This window comes from Papio anubis, chromosome 1 (assembly GCF_008728515.1).
Source record: "Papio anubis isolate 15944 chromosome 1, Panubis1.0, whole genome shotgun sequence".
Taxonomy (NCBI): Eukaryota; Metazoa; Chordata; class Mammalia; order Primates; family Cercopithecidae; genus Papio; species Papio anubis.
This window is the reverse complement of record NC_044976.1, coordinates 100,018,848-100,035,934: the sequence shown is the minus strand read 5'-3', so window position 1 is coordinate 100,035,934 and position 17,087 is coordinate 100,018,848. Positions and strand designations below refer to the sequence as shown.

Genomic DNA, 17,087 nt, shown 5'->3' with positions numbered 1-17,087 from the left:
ACAGCTAGTATATGACAGAACTCGGAGACAAAGAGCCACGACTGGTGAAGACAATAAAATCGTGGTATACATTGCTTGGGTGGTCTACCAGGCCAGTCACTGCCTCGCACATTTCTTCCACAGGCAGCTTTTATGAAATGGAGAGAAAAAGCCATCAGTTGTCATAGAAACAATAGCAATTTGTGCCACCTTTGTGCAAGCAGATAGGAGAGGCTTGCTGCTGCTGTTTGGCCATTTTCCAAGGACCCAGATTGAGAAACATCAACTGGCTTAAAAGGGAGCCCCTGAATTTGAATGCAGGCAGTCTGAACCCAGGATCTGTGCTCTTAACCACTACACAAAACTGTATCATACTACAGTCTGGTAAAGGATGATAATAACTTGGAATTTGACCTTTCTTTGAAAGGGAACGAAGAACCTTTGAAGGTTTTAAACTGAATGGTGCTAGGGACAAATTGGTGTTCTAAATCTTTTCTAAAGAAAGTTTCTCTAAGCCAGGTACAGTGGCTCACACCTGTAATCCCAACATTTTGGAAGGCCAAGGCAAGAGGATCACTTGAGCTCTGGAGTTCAAGACCAGTCTGGGCAAGATAGGGAAACCCTGTCTTTCCAAAAAAATTAAAAATTAGCTGGGCATGGTGGCACATACCTGTAGTCCCAGCTACTTGGGAGACTGAGGTGGGAGACTGAGGATCTCTTGAGCCCAGGAGTTTGAGGTTGCAGCGAGCTATGATCTCACCACTGCACTCCAGCCTGAGCAACAGAGCAAGACCCTGTGTCAAGGAAGTCTCTCTGGAGGTGTGTGAAAGTCGGGAGGGGTGAGACTGAAGTGATGAGCCAAACTAGGACAGCTGGGACCTGAGGGCACACAGACTTCTTTGGGTGAAGTCAGTACTAGGAAGAAGTCTCTGGGAGTATCGACATCATGAAGTCCAGTTGTATCCAACAGGGTAGAGGGGCAGCTGGAGCACTCCCTCAGAGAGCCAAGTAATTGTATCAGGAGGGCCCAGAAATAGAAACCCAGCACAGTGTCCAGCATTTAGGAGCGAGATTCTGGTCCCAGGATAACTGGGCATGAGGCAGGTGAGAGAAGGTGATCAAAAAATGCCAGAAGGTGAGCGCGGGTGCTGTGGCTCATGCCAGTCATCTCAGCACTTTTGGAGGCTAAGGCAGGAGGATCCCTTGAACCCAGGAATTCGAAGCTACAGTGAGCCATAATCCCTGGACAGGGAAAGGGGCTAGGAGCTCAGGCCCTGTAGGGAACAAGACTAGGACTCAGTTACCAGAAGAGTGGTATAAGCAGAGCTTAGACAAAAAGAATGGGGTAAGAACCTAGTTCCTAGAACCTAGTCTTAGAGTTACTACAAAGTGAAAGGGAAACCATCAGAGGTGAACTCTATTCAGTAACATCAGAGCTCCCAGCTTAAAGATCCCACTGTCTTAATGTTCTGGACAAGAATTTCAGGTCAGGCTGAAAAATTAGTTCAGGAGGAGGCTCAGGGGCTTTGCCCGGGCTGCTGGAGGAAGCAGCCAAGTAGTGTGTGCCTGAATTTCCAGCCCAGTCCTAGCCCTAAGTCAACCCAACCCGCCACCGCTGAACCCAGATGTTTTCACCACAGGGCATGGGACACTAAAAACACAATGAGTTAAATAGATACTAAAAGGAATCTGAGTGAAACCACTGGAAACATTCAAATGACTGAGCCCAAGAATCTTGTATTTAATCAGTGTTCTCCAGAGGAACAGAACCAATAGGATATACACAAGGGCAGGAAAAGACCAACGTCCTAGCTCAAGCAACCAGGCAGGAGCAAAAGGTGGCAAACTCCTCCTTCCCCTACCTTTGTTCTCAGGTACTCAACAGATTATTGGATGACTCTCACCTACATTGGTAAGTATGGACCTTCTTTACTTAGTCTTCTGATTCAAATGGCAATTGCACCCTCATTGACTGTTGCAGAAGAAAAAATTACAAATACATATAGGAAAAAGGACTTCAAAAGGCTGCGGTATCAAAGTGGCGGTTAAAGAGAAGGCAACACTCAGAGTTGCAGGTGGAGCAGCGGAAACTATGTTTATCAGCTTTACCCAGGCATGCCTCAGCCCAGTCAAGGTGACACATACAATTAACTGTCTCAGAACTTATGACCAACAAATGGATTTTGGATGCTGTCATGCCGAGTAGCCTTTCTTATCCCTGGTCTTTCAAGTGAAGTTTCATCTGCCTTTTCTCAGTAGGACCATCAAGTCCATAGAAGCCACGTCTTCCCCACTTTGACATGAGCAAGGAGATCCCAGGCATATAGCCTATAAAGGGGTCAGACAGGGAAAGAAGCTGGAAGTGGAGCAGCCAGGGTATTCCACTGGGATTTTGACAGCTGGAAGGCAAGACAGAGATGTACTATTTGCTGCACAGTGCAAGCCATCTGGATCTTGAGCAAGCAGCACAATCTTCTGATTCCCAAGAGGACTTTAACCTCTGGGTGGTTAGTGAGGGGGAAGGTCCCTACCCAGAAAAGGTGTTGCCATGTGAGAAGGGTCAAGATGCAAAAGGAAGTTGACACAGTGGAAAGAGCACAAGTCTTGGGATTGTTTATTTATTTAGGAAATGTTTCTTGAGCTCCTCACATGTGTCGGGCACTCTTCTGGGGATGCAGCAGCAAGCATTGACTTCTTGGCATGCAGTGGAAGGGAAATACCTTTACCCTCAATTTTTGGGAATGAAAACAAAATGGGGGTAGGAAGACATGGTTCCCTGTTATCCAGAAAGTGACAGAGAAGCTCCAGGATTGTAGACCATTGTGAGGGAGGGCGGAAACCATAAAACAAATAAACAACAACAACAAAAAAAACTGGATTGTATCACAATGACAAATCAAGAACAGCTGTGGAGTAGCCCTTGCATTTTCTGTATTTTCTGTCTTATTATTATAAGTCAAGATAACAACTCTGCAGTTACAAGCCATCATTTAAATGTGTATATACACTACACACTGGAGACAACCTGGCCCTGAGGAGCAAAACATTATGTGCGTTCATTGCCTTGAATCTGTCACCACAAAACCAAAACCATGCTCTGAACGATTTCACCCTTCCTTTTGCCGTCTCTCCTGCACAGTGAAGCTTTTTCCATTCGAATTTCTTGTTTAGAATAAATATATGAGCATCCCAGTGTAAACTGAGAAAAGATATCCCTTGTATATTCATAAAATTATAAAACATGTCTCTCCCACACCTACAGGCATTCGTTTCCTAGTACAGATCTCCACACAATCCCCTTCCCTGCCCCGCTCCCCCAAGAGAAAGAAATGCACTGGTCATTTAAAAACTAATGAAGCCTTGTTATTTTGAACTACATTTTTTGGAAGATGCAATTTTCTGTTGGGATGAAATCTGCAGAACACGACTGCAGAAAGGTTTCTAAACTGCTCCATAGCACATACACACGGTGTAATAAGGCACCTGATATGCTGATTCTTTTCAGGAGTTAAATGTTTCTCTTTCCGTGTAGCTCAAACAAATGCAAAAATCCCCCAAATCGTCCTGTGCCCACTACCCCCAAAACCAGACTTCCTGATGAGGGTGTGACTTGGTGGCAAGATGAATATGCAGTGCCAGAGAGAGAGAAGAGGACCAGTGGGAGTTTTTTTTTCTTACCCCCATTCCCTGCCCCGGTATTCAAGGTTGTATTAAGTTCTGGCCCTCAGGGCCTCTTTCGGGTGCAAAATCCCGCTGTGCAGGGAATGGGGCCGTAAACAGCTCCACAATGAGGGACTCCAGGGAAGCTGCAGGAGAAACAGGGGGGACACCAGTGCAACACAAGAGATCAAAAGGTGATCGCGGGCTAAGGGTGGCGGGTCCGAATGAGGAAGTGGGTAGGGGGCCTTCCCTGCCCACACGTAGCCGTGACCTCCGCAGTGGGCTGCAGGAAGGAGCTCAATGCGGAACCGCGAAGGCTGCTGCAGCCCTCAGATCTAACGCCTTTGACGCGTTGGAGCTTGTCAGCGATAAAACCTGACTTGTAAAAAAGAACAAAGGCAAGTCGGAAGGCTAGTGTATATCAAAGGAAAGGGGCTCCACGAAATGCTACAAAGAAATACTTCAGCCCAAAATGTTTTCGGAATTTGAGACGCTGATGCAGCCCCGCTGCTCCACCTGCAACTCTGAGCGTTGCCTTCTCTGTAACTGACACTTTGATGCCGCAGCCTTTTGAAGTCCTTTTTCCTATATGTATTTGTAATTTATTTCTGCAACAGAACTTACTGTGGCTGCTGTTTACCCTCCAGTTGGGCTCTACTGCGAGACAAGGCAAAAGTCAGGTCCGTCAGCGCCCTCTCCCGGTAAAACTGCGAAGCTGCAGCAAACAGAGCTAAATTGGTATTTTCTCGTTTGCTGCGGCAAATTTTTAGTAAAGTTTACCCTATATTTGTGATTATCAAACTTTAATGTTCGCCAGAATCGCCTGCAGGCCTGCTTAAAACAGATGTCTGAGTCCCCACCCCCTACTCCCCCCCAGGATTTCTGATTCACTAGGTCTGGAGTGGAGCACAATAAATTTGCATTTCTAGCAAGTTCCCAGGTGATGCTGGTAGAGCACAAGGCCCAGAACCACCGCCAGGTACACAAGTCACTGGACAAGGTGGGAAGGCATCTGACTCAATCAGCGGACCTTATTCTAAAGCGGAAAGGGCACTGGGAGTAAGTAAACTGAAAAAGATTGCTACTTGCCAGAGTTGTAAGGGATAAAATATGTTTTCTCAGCCGCTGCTCAGGGGTTTGTGGCCGAGGCCCCAATAACAAAAGACAAATTAACAAGAGAAAGGCATACGAATTCATTTAAGTTAAAATTTAGGCCAGGCGCAGTAGCTGACACCTATAATCCCAGCACTTCAAGAAGCCAAGGTGGGAGGATTGCTTGAGCCCAGGAGTTCAAAGTCAACTTGGGCATCACAGAGAGACTCCATCTCTACAAAAAATAAAATACAGCCAGCCGTGGTGGTGCATGCCTGTGGTCCCAGTTAAATGGGAGGCTGAGGCAGGAGGATGGCTGGAGCCCAGGAGTCGGGAGGTCAAGGCTGCAGTGAACTGTGTTTGTGCCACTGCACTCCAAGCCTGGGTGGCAGAGCAAGACCTGTCTCCAAACAAACTTTTTAAAAAAAATTTTACCTGACATAGGAGACTTTGGCAATGTCCCAAAAGAACAGGGAAACCTGTGTGTTTTTATTCTTAGGTTTGATGAAGAGGGGACAGTGCTGGGAACGTATGATTGGACAAGGGGCTGTGATCTGATGGCAATAACCCCAGAGGGAACTTAGCAAGTCTTGTTTGTTCAGATTCTTCAGGGCATTTCTGTGTCTTCAGCTCCTTTCCTCCAGGTATAGGGATGGCACCTCTCAAATGAGGAGCCTATGACTTGCTTCAGAGGAAGGTCAACAACTTCTTAGATTTTATGACCTGCTTCAGGGGAGAAGGACAAGGGAAGGCGAGAGAGACTTTCCTGCTTCTGCTGTTTGCTCAAATGCCACAGTGTCATATTTTGGGGTATTGTGTTCTGAACCCCAGCAGCGTCATTCAAGGTTGTAAACAGTGCCACCTCAATGAGCAATCAGGCCTCTTAACCCAGCCAGTGCACTTTCCGTTACAATGTGCTGGGGGCCTCAACCCTGAAATGACATTGATTTAAATAATTCCTGTGACTGCCGCCTAGGAGGAAAAACAGACCTCAGAATGTTGCCGAGACAGTCAAACTTACCATCTCCACGGGAGGCCTCAACCCTGAAATGACATTGATTTAAATAATTCCTGTGACTGCCGCCTAGGAGGAAAAACAGACCTCAGAATGTTGCCGAGACAGTCAAACTTACCATCTCCACTGCCTGCTAATCACATTCCCCTAGCAACATCCACCTCTCTCCTGAAAATCTACGGCCCGAGAGCACAGCTCACAAGAGTCATAGCCATAGGGGCATAGTCAGGTCATCAGGACCAGGTGTGAGAAAGCCAATCTTTGTTGTTGTTGCTGTTCCAGCCACTGCTGGCTTCCCATTTCCCTGAGGATAGGCTTTCTTGGGGGCCCTAAAGTAACACCCTCTGATTTCCCTTTTCATCCCACTTTGTGCCTTACCACTCTAAGTAATTTCTAGTTTCTCCTCGCTCCCTATTAAAGCTTTGCACTTGTGTGTCTTCCACTTGGAATGCCCTCTCTGCACCTGCTCAATGACACCCCTTCCCATCACCACACTTGTCTGAGGAACTCCTAGTCATCCATCAGGATTCAGCTTAGACTTTGCCTTTGGACAGCCTCCCTTTACCCCTGCCCCCGACTCCCATACTAAAGTGCTCTGCAAGGAAGAAAAGATTGATTCCTTCAGGCATGGCAAGTTTCATGACTGAGCCCCCACAGCAAAAGACAGATTAACAAGAGAAAACCATACACATTTATTTAACTTTTATGTGACATGGGAGTCTTCAGAAATAGAAACCCAAAGAAACATGGAGACCTGCATGTTTTTATGGACAGTCATGCAGAAGTGTGACTGGAGGACAAAAAAAAGGTGTGATCTAATGGTAATGAACTGGGGGAAACTGGCAAGGCTTGTTTGTCCAGATTCTTCTTGGCACCTCTGTGTCATCAGACATGAGGATATCCTTTTTCTCTGGGTAGAGGGAGGACTCCTATGGAATGAGGGTCTTATGACCTATTTTAAGGGAAATTCAGCTAGGTTTTATGTCCCTTTTCAGAGGATCAGGGATGAGGAGGATTCTTTCTAGAGTCTATGGCCTGATTCTGTGTTTCCTCAAGTGCCAAGGTGCCATATTTTGCAGTAGGATGTCCTGAACCCCATAAGCTCCCACAGCACCCACGCAGACCATGACCCTCAGCACTCTATAGCAATTGCATGTTCATGATGACCCCTCCACCAGACTCCCCGAGAGCAGAGACTATATCATTGTCATCTTTGCTTCCTTCAAATTTAGTATAGTGACTGTCTACAACAATGCAAAGGCTAGAAGGAATGAAGGCAGGGACATGGAATGGAGAACTTCCATTTCACGGATCCACATGAACTGAAAAGGAACAAGAGTAGGTGAGACCAAAGAGCACTGAAGGCCATGAACCATCACCATTCTCAACTCCTGGGCCAGGTCAGAAAAGCCACAGTTCCTGGAAGGGATGACAACAGGTATGTTATGCTGAATCTTGGAAATCCTGGAACAAATCATAAACTTTGAAGTGTCATGGTTGGGAGGGACCTTGGAGATTTCACAAAGACACAGAAAAGTGAGTTGAATTGTCCACCAGATCCAAAATTTTTAGCAAAGCAATAGGAAATGATATTCAGGTTGTCAGATTCATAATCCATTATATTTTCACCATACCTTATGATAAAGACACTGGATATAGGCCAGGCATGGTGGCTCATGCCTGTAATCCCAGCAATTTGAAAGGCCGAGGCAGATGGATCACTTGCGGTCAGAAGTTCAAGACCAACCTGGCCAACATGGCGAAACACCATCTCTACTAAAAAATAAAAAAATTATCCGGGCATGGTGGTTCATGCCTATAATCCCAGCTACTCAGGAAGCTGAGGCAGGAGAATTGCTTCATCCAGGGAGGCAGAGGCCGCTGTGAGCTCAAATCGTGCCACTACACTCCAACTTGGGAGACAGAGCAAGACCCTATCTCAAAAAAAAAAAAAAAAAAAAAGGCCTTGGATAAGCCCAAGGATGAAAAAGTGAGGCTGAAAATAACAGGCGGCCCCCAATAACAGTGCCAGTTGTGGCAGCCATGGGGTGTGCTGTTCATATCTCCCTCCAACAATCACTTGCTGGCAGCTGCAAGGAGTATAGCTAACTGACAGCTTAGAGCTGTTAGAAACTCCAGGCTTCACCTAGGCTTTTAAGTCTTGGCTACACTCATCCTCAGAGGCTCCCAGTCTCAGCACAGCAGGTAGACTAGGACCTGGTCATTTCTGCCCAATATGGGACCTTTGAGAACTCCCAACTAATGGGCAACCTTTGAGAACTCCCAACTGGGTTGGCCAAGACAATCAGATCTGTATAGCAGTCTGAGGCTTTCCCTGCACTGTCCTGCTGCTTCTCCCTATCTTTCACAGAACTTTTCTCTCATTAAAACTTTTGTACTCCTAGCTCCATCTTACCATGTGTTTTATGGAGGGCCTAATGGACACATTAAACAAAGCTACAGGGGCCCCCATAGGTGAGAACCACAGGAGGAAGGGGGTCCTTGCTGCTGGCGGCGAGCACCTAAGCCCAAGCTCCCAGCAGTGATCGCTCACAAGACCACACAGCCGGCTTCCTTGGAGATAGCACAACCTGTTAAGGGCATCTTCCATGCCATTAAGGGTCAGGTCTCAATTTTTTAACCTAAATCTTCAGAACTATATATCATGTGACCTTGCTTTCCTACAATGGAAGAATTTCCATGACTCTTTCTTTTTGTGTGAGGGGAATTTGGATAAAGAAAGAGAAATCAGGGGTTCCAAAAGAAAGATCTGCGTCATTTCATTTTTAAAGGTAAGTTCACCTTTAACAATGGAGCTAAGGGATTCGCTCCAAATGTCGTACCAGAACCAGGCACACAAAATCATCTCCTTAATCCCAGCGAACATTACCAGTGCATAAAGTAAAAAACACCAGGTGCTCCATCTCACAGCATAGCCTTTCACCCATGTACCTTTTTTAACCTATTGCCAGGTTCAGAGTTCTTTCCATTTAGGTGAAATGTTCTCAAAAAGTGCTAAGAGGCAAGGTATGGTGATTCACACCTATAGTCCCAGCTACTCAGGAGGTTGAGGTGGGAGGATGCTTGAGCCCAGGGATTTGAGACTGCCATGAACTATGATCGCACCACTTCACTCCAGCCTAGGCAATGGAACAAGACCCTGTCTCGAAAACAAAACAAAACAAAAAAAACAACTAAAAGAATTGAAGAATTAGCTTCTCTTATAACTTCAAATGATCTCAAATCTACTGGCAAATTTTCAGATTTTCTGACATCCTAGATCATATTGGTTAAAAAGCTGGAGGTGAGATGGGTAAAAAGGAAATACAGTGAGCAGGCTTATCTTGGAAAAACTCACTCAAATATCTGTTTACCTTTGTCTAGCAAGATATCTTCGAAGCCTGTGACATGAGAGATTTCAAATATACCAATGAGTATCTTCCCAGCAACTCTAACCTTATAGGGCTAAATCCTTTCAAGGTTCCAAAGAGAGGAGAGCAGTTCGCCTCCAGCTGGGAGTAAGGGTGGGCTGGAGTAGTTCATCTCAGGGACAGGATTGCCCTCTGGGAGTTAGCTAAAAAAATCAACCACAGAAACCAGCCACGTACTTCATACTTGATAGATTTTTCTTAGCCCTCCATTTTATCATAAATTAGTTTTTAATCCAGATTTTTAATCTTTAGCCAGCTGAAATTCCAGATGCGTGCCTGTCTTTAAATGTGTCCCTACTGGCACTTGCGCCATTCATAGTGATGCAGGATAGGCGAGCTCCAAAAACTAGGACTCAGTCCAGGCGGGTTCTTGCCTTTGCCCAGGAAAGAATTCAAGGGCAAGCCGGAGGTGTTAGCAACTTTTATTGAAGCGGCAGTGTACACAGCAGCAGCTGAGGCACTGCTCCTTGTGGAGCAGGGCTACCCCAAAAGCAATGTGCCCAGAGCTGCAGCTCAGGGCAGTTCTGCAGACACATTTATACACACTTTTAATTGCATGCAAATTAAGGGGTGGTTTATGCAGAAATTTCTAGAAAAAGGGTAACTTCCAAGTCATTGGGTCCTTGCCGTGGAAAGGGGTCATAACTTCTGGGTGTTGCCATGGCAATGGTAAGCTGACATGACAGGCTGGTGGGCATATCTTATGGAAAGCTGCTTCTGCCCTGGCCTTGTTTTAGCTAGTCTTCAATCTGGGCCAGTGTCTGAGTTCCCACCTCTGGAGTTGAGTCTCACCTCCTCCCTCAATAGCATCTCCAAAAGAGCAACCTAAGTATACCTTTAAAATGCTGTGTTCCACCGCAATCATTATTTGTTGTCCCATCTGGCTCTCAAAGACACATTTGCTTGATAGATGAGGTGATGGATATGCCAATTACCCTAATTTGATCATTATACATTATATACGTGTATTAAAATAACACTATACTCCATACATGTGTACAATTATGTGTCAATTAAAAACAATATTAAGAGCAAAAAAAAAAAAAAGACACATTTCTTGGTCAAAGTAGACCTAGGAACAGATACTGAACTGGATAGTTATTCTATTTTAGCTCTTACTGTCAAAGACAGTTTAAAATTGGGTTCATTTTCTTTACCTCCAGGCTTTTATAGAACTCTGGGAATCAGAAGGTGGCTAACAGGGCACCTGGTTCATCTACCATCTTTAAGCAGGGCCATGCTTAAACCTTCCAGACAGAGGAGAATCTATGTTTTAAAATAATTCTCAAGATACTAAATGAATGAAAGAGGTCATTTCATGAATTATATGGTGAGTAATGGACAGTCGTGCACATAAATGATATTGTCATTGGCTGTACTGCCTGTAGAGATGCAGACTGCACAGAAGTGCTACACGTAGGCATGCAATCTCATCTGGTACACACTCTCGAGAGATAAGCACATAATGGGGCAGAAGTTATAGAGCATTTCCCAGTTTCATACATGAATTGAATTGATTTTCTAAAGTCCTCCAAGAATGTGCATAAAAACCCGAGAAAAGGAACGTCCTTATCTAACCAACTGTGACCAGCTCTCAGGGGATTTCCTGGGAATTCACAATCAACAGGTCCACTCACTGACCCAATTGGGCATGTCATGCCATTAACTCAAAACTGGACACTCATTTCCAGGAAATCTTTTGAGCCTGAATCATCATCACTATAATCAGCATAAAAGAAGAGGGCACAAAGATTTCACCTGGAAGAAGCTTCTGACCTAGCTCTAGAGAGTTGTTTGCAAGGCCTCAGCCTGGGGTAATTCTTCCAGTCTTCATGACTCTTCTTAAAAGAAGATAATAATTTGTTACAGACTGCACTGGGGAAAAAAAAATAGAATCTCATGCGTGCTCCTGTGGCAATGGATAGAAACTCAACTGACATTCCAGGTGGCTCATTTATTGCATGTATATCTATGGGGAAGCTGTTTAACCTTTCGGAGACTCAGTTTTTTAAATCTATGTAGTAAAGGTTATATCCTCTACCTTATGGGGGGCTGCAAAGATTGAATGAAATTTAGCGTAGCAATAGGTTTAAGAACCGCTCTTTGGCACCAGATTTCCTGTGTTCGGAATGTCTTCTTACCAGCTGTGTGAGTTTGGGCAAGTTACTTGCCCTCTCTGTGTCTCAATTCCTCATAATAATAACATCTGCTTATGGTGCTGTTATAAGAATGACACGAGTTAACAAAGGTAAAGTGCTGAGAGCAGTGCCTGACACATATTAAGCACTCCCAAAGTGTTCACTATCATTTTTATTTTGAACCAAGCAGGGCTGGGTGCAGCGGCTCATACTTATAATCCCAGCACTCTGGGAGGCTGAGGTGGGAGGAATACTTGAGGCCAGGAGTTGGAGACTAGCCTAAGCAACATAACTTCTCTACAAAATTTTTTTGTCAGTTAGCTGGGCATGGTGACATCACCTGTAGTCCCAGCTACTTGGGAGACTGAGGGGGGAAGATCACTTGAGCCTAGGAGTTCGAGGCTGTAGTGAGCTATGACTGCGCTACTGCACTCCAGCCTGGGTGACAGAGCAAGACTTCATCTCAAAAATAATAATAATAATAATAAGGCTGAGTGTGGTGACTCACACCTATAATCCCAGGACTCTGAGAGACTGAGGTAGGCGGATCACTTGAGCCTGGGAGTTAAAGACCAGCCTGGGCAATATGGTGAAACCCTGTCTCTACAAAAAACACAAAAATTAGCTGGGTATGATGTTGCATACCTGTAGTCCCAGCTACACAGGGGGTCTGAGGCGGGAAGATCACTTGAGTTGGGAGGTCAAGGCTGCAATGAGCCATGATCACACCACTGCACTCCAGCCTGGGTGAGAAAGAGAGACCCTGTTCCACACACACACACACACACAAAGCAAAACAAAAGAACTGAGCACAATCAACGCCTGCACTGCACATTTTAGACACTCAATGAACATGAATTGTCTCTCTCCACTACTCTTTTGGCCAACACCAGGGGGAAATGTTAAGCAACGTTATTCAGCACTAGTTATTTGTCAGCTCCTCTCATAAATCAGGATTACAGCCAAAGACAGCACTCTTATCTCCATGGGCCTAGGCTTCTCTGTCTCATTTTACAATGGAAACATTTCAAATATGGCTGACCCCAAGCCCAACAAAAATGACCTCTAAAGCACTCCTGACAAAAAATACACATCCCTATAGCCCACCTGGTTCCAAACGAAAAACATATGTGCCCCACTCGCTGACCCACACATGTGCTTCAAATCCCCCATGATTCCAGAATTCAACAAACATTTGTCAAAGCACCAGCCATATGTAAAGTCGTAAGAGGAACACAAAGAAGAAGAGGTCACCGACCTGCCTCAATGCCCTGATTGCTAGTAGGGGAGAGGAGACACAAAAGACTGCAAGCATTAACCACCTTGCGAGATAAACTGAGTGCTCAAGGAGAAACACAGTTCAGTAAGTGGTCAGAAAGGACTTCAGGAAGGAAGTGAAGTTTGGACTTCATCTTAACTCATGTGCAGAATTTCAAATGGGAGTGATGTGAATGGGGAATTCCAAAAGGAAGGAAAGTGGGAGTAAAGGTTTAGTTGTTGGAAAGCTTGGGGAAAATACCAGGAAAAGTATGTCGTCTCACCATATGTCATATCAGGCAGGAACTTGGGATAAAAAAATGGTGGCCCCCGCGTGGTGGCTCACACCTATAATCCCAGCACTTTGAAGAAGGCAGATCACCTGAGGCCAGGAGTTCGAGACCAGCATAGCCAACAAGGTGAAACCTTGTCTCTACTAAAAATACAAAAATTAGCTGGGCGTGCTGGCCCCATACCTGTAGTCCCATCTACTAGGGAGGCTGAGGCAGGAGAATCCCTCGAAACCAGGGGGCGGAGGTTGCAGTGAGCTGAGATTGCACCAGTGCATTCCAGCCTGGGCAACAGAGCGAGATTCCATCTCAAAAATAAATAGATAAATAAGTAAATAATAAATTTAAAAATTTAAAAGTTGTAGATAAAATGTTAAAGATGTTTTAGGGCAGCGCTGAAAGAACATCAGAATATATTTAAAGTGGGGAGCCAATGAAGCTTGTTGAAAGGCAAGGAGGTGGCATGATCGAAGCTGGTCCTTGGATGGTAAATCCGGTATTATGGAGGCTGAATTTGAGAGAAGAGAGAAAGGAGGTCGGTGACTATCACAATAGTATAAGTGAGGAATTAGACTGCTTGGTGGGAGGGATGGGAGAATGAGAATGACATGGGATATAGTACCCACAGATCTTGACCAGTGATTGAATTTGAAGGTGAAAAGAGAAAGAAATCAACAATGAGCCCCGGATTTTACACCTAGCTGCCTGATGGAACAATGAAACAATGTCTTCTGCAGAAGTGGGGAACAGGATTCTGGTTCTGGCAAGAAATAATGACTTAGGTTTATCCCTCTGAAAGAGCTAGTACTGCCTCTTCTAGGCATCCTTCTATGAAACTGCAAATAGTGGGAATTTATTTTCTCAACTTTATTTATTTACAGGAGGAGTCCCTATGAAAATCATGGAGTCTTGGGACATCCGAGGAGAGAGAAAAGGATGGCAAAAGCAGAGGCAAAGACAGAAGTAAATCTTCTCTTCTTTTCTTCAGTTTGTCTGACAAGCTTATCCGTTGATCACAAGGGAGAAAGAAATAGATGACAAGAAGAATTTCCCCCACTACAATATAAGTTCCGTAAAAGCAGGAATTTGTATTTTCTTTCTCTTTTGTTCACTGATGTAACCTCAGTACCTAGGACAGTCTCTGGAAATAGGGAGAGCTCAGTAAATGTTTGTTGAATGAATGAATGATCCCCTTCTTTAGGCATATGAAAAAATAAGGAAGAGTGGTCACTCACAGCTACCTCAAGATTCCCCTCCCACCCCAATCATCTACCCTGTTAATTCTTTTAATTCTTTTTCATCCTTGTTCAAAAAATACCTGGAGACTGGGCATGGTGGCTCACGCCTGTTATCCCAGCACTTTGGGGGCCAAGGCAGGAGGATGGCTTAAGGCCAAGAGTTCAAGGCAAGACTGGGCAACATAGGGAGACCCCATCTCTACCAAAAACAATTCTTTTTACTTAGCTGGGCATGGTGGCACACACCTGTGGCTGCAGCTACTTGGGAGGCTGAGGTGGGAAGACTGCTTGAGCCCCAGAGGTCAAGGCTGCATTGAGCCATGATTAAGCCACTGTATTCCAGCCTGAGCAACAGAGCAAGACCTTGTCAAAAAAAAAAAAAAAAAAAACCTAAAAATAATTCTCAAAGAGCCTTGCTTTCTATTATCACACTCTAGCAAAGCTATCAGGAATTGACACTTGTGGGTAGATACAGCCAAGGAAATGGCAGCTCCCTGAAGAGCAGGAAGCAGTTTATGACACCAAGCAAATCTGGTTGCTCGTTGGGAAGGGAGGCTGGTGTTTGGGAAGTATGCAACAATTTGACTTCTTTTCTTAACTTTATTTTCTATTTATAGGCTTACTGAATTATTTTCATCCATGCCCCTTTAAAATACGGTTGGCAGAAATTTGCCATTTTGAGAATAGAATCCCATTCGGAATCATGTTAGTCACTTTTGACTCCATGAGGACATCTTTCACCCAGTTTTGGGAAATCTGAAGAACGGATTCTTCTACAGACTCTCGTAAAATATCACAAGGTCCAAGAGTTGGTGTGGGAAAGAGGACATCGAGGTAAAATATTTTTCAGCGAATAAAGATGGGGAAGTAGAAGGATGTTATTCAAATGGGTAGTTTATGATTCAGGTTGGTCTTGACATCAGAAGCCTTTAATATCAGGCCCACCCATCCGGATTAATTAAGTAGATTGTGTCTTATCTTGTATTTCTGTTTCCTGAGACTTAATCATGGTTTCCTCAGTGAGTATCATCCGCTGCCTAAACTTCAAAAGAGGATGTTTTCTTTTTTGGAAGCTGCTACTCATGGGCTGAAACTGACTTTCAAGCCTATAACTTTAAACTATGTAATACTTGATATGAGCAACTCATCCCACTCTTTTCAACTTATTCCCTAGGATCATTTATTATGTGCCTACTGCATGCAGGGCACAATGGGAATACAGATACAAAGATAAATAAGATTGTCTCTGCCCTGAAGAAAACTAATTTCTGTGTGTAGAAAGACACACAACTGACTCTTCTATCACAGACCATCCCAGTTCTGACATAGAGTCACTAGAGGTTTTTGAACAGTAAGTATCATGATCATTCAGGCTTAGCCTTTGTAGATGTGTTTTGCTTTATCTCTGTCATGACTAAGTTCATCCCTACCAAGAAAGTACATGGGAAAAGATAAGTTGTTTTGTTCATTTTACAAATATCTACTGTTCAATTCATTCTGAGGAGTTATGTAGACACCCACTTCTAGTAAAATCCTAATGAGAACTAACAACACAGCAGAGCTGGAGCTGATAGTGAAAAAGGTAGTCAAGGTCAGGAAAAAAAAAAAAAGTTAACTAGGTGAGGAAATCAGGAAGAAACAGGGTAAATGGGGGTCGGGGAAGAGATGTGGAAAGATATAGAAAGGTGAAATCTAGGAAACAGAAAAAAGAATCTAATTTAGAGTCATGGAAACACCAAGACACATCAAGACGCATGAGTTGGGGCCTCACATATGGTATTGAATAAATATTTGGGACTGAATGTCCTAACAAACAATGAAATGTATCTTTCTATAATCCTTATATTTATGAATCATATTTGTTCTCTTTGGAAAGCAAAGCTTGAACTCTATCATCTCTGTTTAATTTCCCATGTCACCTTAACATATACTAGGTTACCATATCATCATGTATATTTAGGTACCTTCCTGTTGCAAATAACCTATGTCTCATGTTACTTGCAGTGATGGCTGTGAACATTGTAGACATGCAAAGGAAGACAAGAAAGTGTCTCAACATGGCAGAGCAAGAACCCATGAGGAGCCCAAAAATAAATAAAGAAGGGTTCCTCACTGGTCAGGAATTCAAAAGCAGTCCTGGTGACCTCATAGCATCTCTACCTCAGAAGCAGGCGGCTCTGGTTACTCCACCATTTTCAGGAACCAGGTTTTTCTCTCTCCCTCTGCTGTATTTCCTCTGCTGCTCCTGATCCATCTGCCTCTATCTTCTTTCTAACATCAAATTTCCTCACAGCAGACAACATGAATGGGTTAAGAAGTACACAACAGGCCAGGCGCCGTGGCTCAAGCCTGTAATCCCTGCACTTTGGGAGGCCGAGACGGGCGGATCACGAGGTCAGGAAATGGAGACCATCCTGGCTAACATGGTGAAACCCCGTCTCTACTAAAAAATACAAAAAACTAGCCGGGTGAGGTGGCGGGCGCCTGTAGTCCCAGCTACTCGGGAGGCTGAGGCAGGAGAATGGCGTAAACCTGGGAGGCAGAGCTTGCAGTGAGCTGAGATCCGGCCACTGTACACTCCAGCCTGGGCGACAGAGCGAGACTCCGTCTCAAAAAAAAAAAAAAAAAAAAAAAAAAAAAAGAAGAAGTACACAACAAGGGCTGCTCCCACTGGACAGCGTCTTTGAAACTGGGACCTCACAAGTGGTCATCACAGGCCCCTGATGCCTGGGTACCCAGCGACCATCCCCAGTCTAATCTGTCTATAGCAACATAAGTGAAGGGGAGTCTCAGGGGCTGCCTAAGGGGCTCAGAATGTGGTGAGTACTTAAGACTGCATGGATTTTCACTGTTTACATGAATATAAGACAAGTATTCACAGAACTATTTGCTAGATCTGTGAACAAAACATTAATAACATTGTATGTCCACATTTGAACCCCTGAAATTCCAACAACCACCACCCGCCCACCAACTTCCAGCAAACC

The 17,087-nt window shown here is 44.5% G+C and overlaps 1 long non-coding RNA gene across 2 annotated transcripts; it reads left to right on the top strand.

Annotated features, from left to right (window-relative positions):
• The first annotated feature begins 4,571 nt into the window (after window positions 1-4,571).
• LOC103887220 lies at window positions 4,572-16,528 on the top strand. Of its 2 annotated transcripts, none has more exons than XR_001892205.3 (7): window positions 4,572-4,698; window positions 6,979-7,184; window positions 10,341-10,507; window positions 13,744-13,825; window positions 14,718-14,934; window positions 15,275-15,451; window positions 16,105-16,528. It is a non-coding gene; the product is annotated as an uncharacterized LOC103887220 (long non-coding RNA). The 2 variants fall into 2 exon arrangements; XR_001892204.3 differs by having other exon boundaries at window positions 13,744-13,929.
• The last annotated feature ends 559 nt before the right edge of the window (window positions 16,529-17,087 follow it).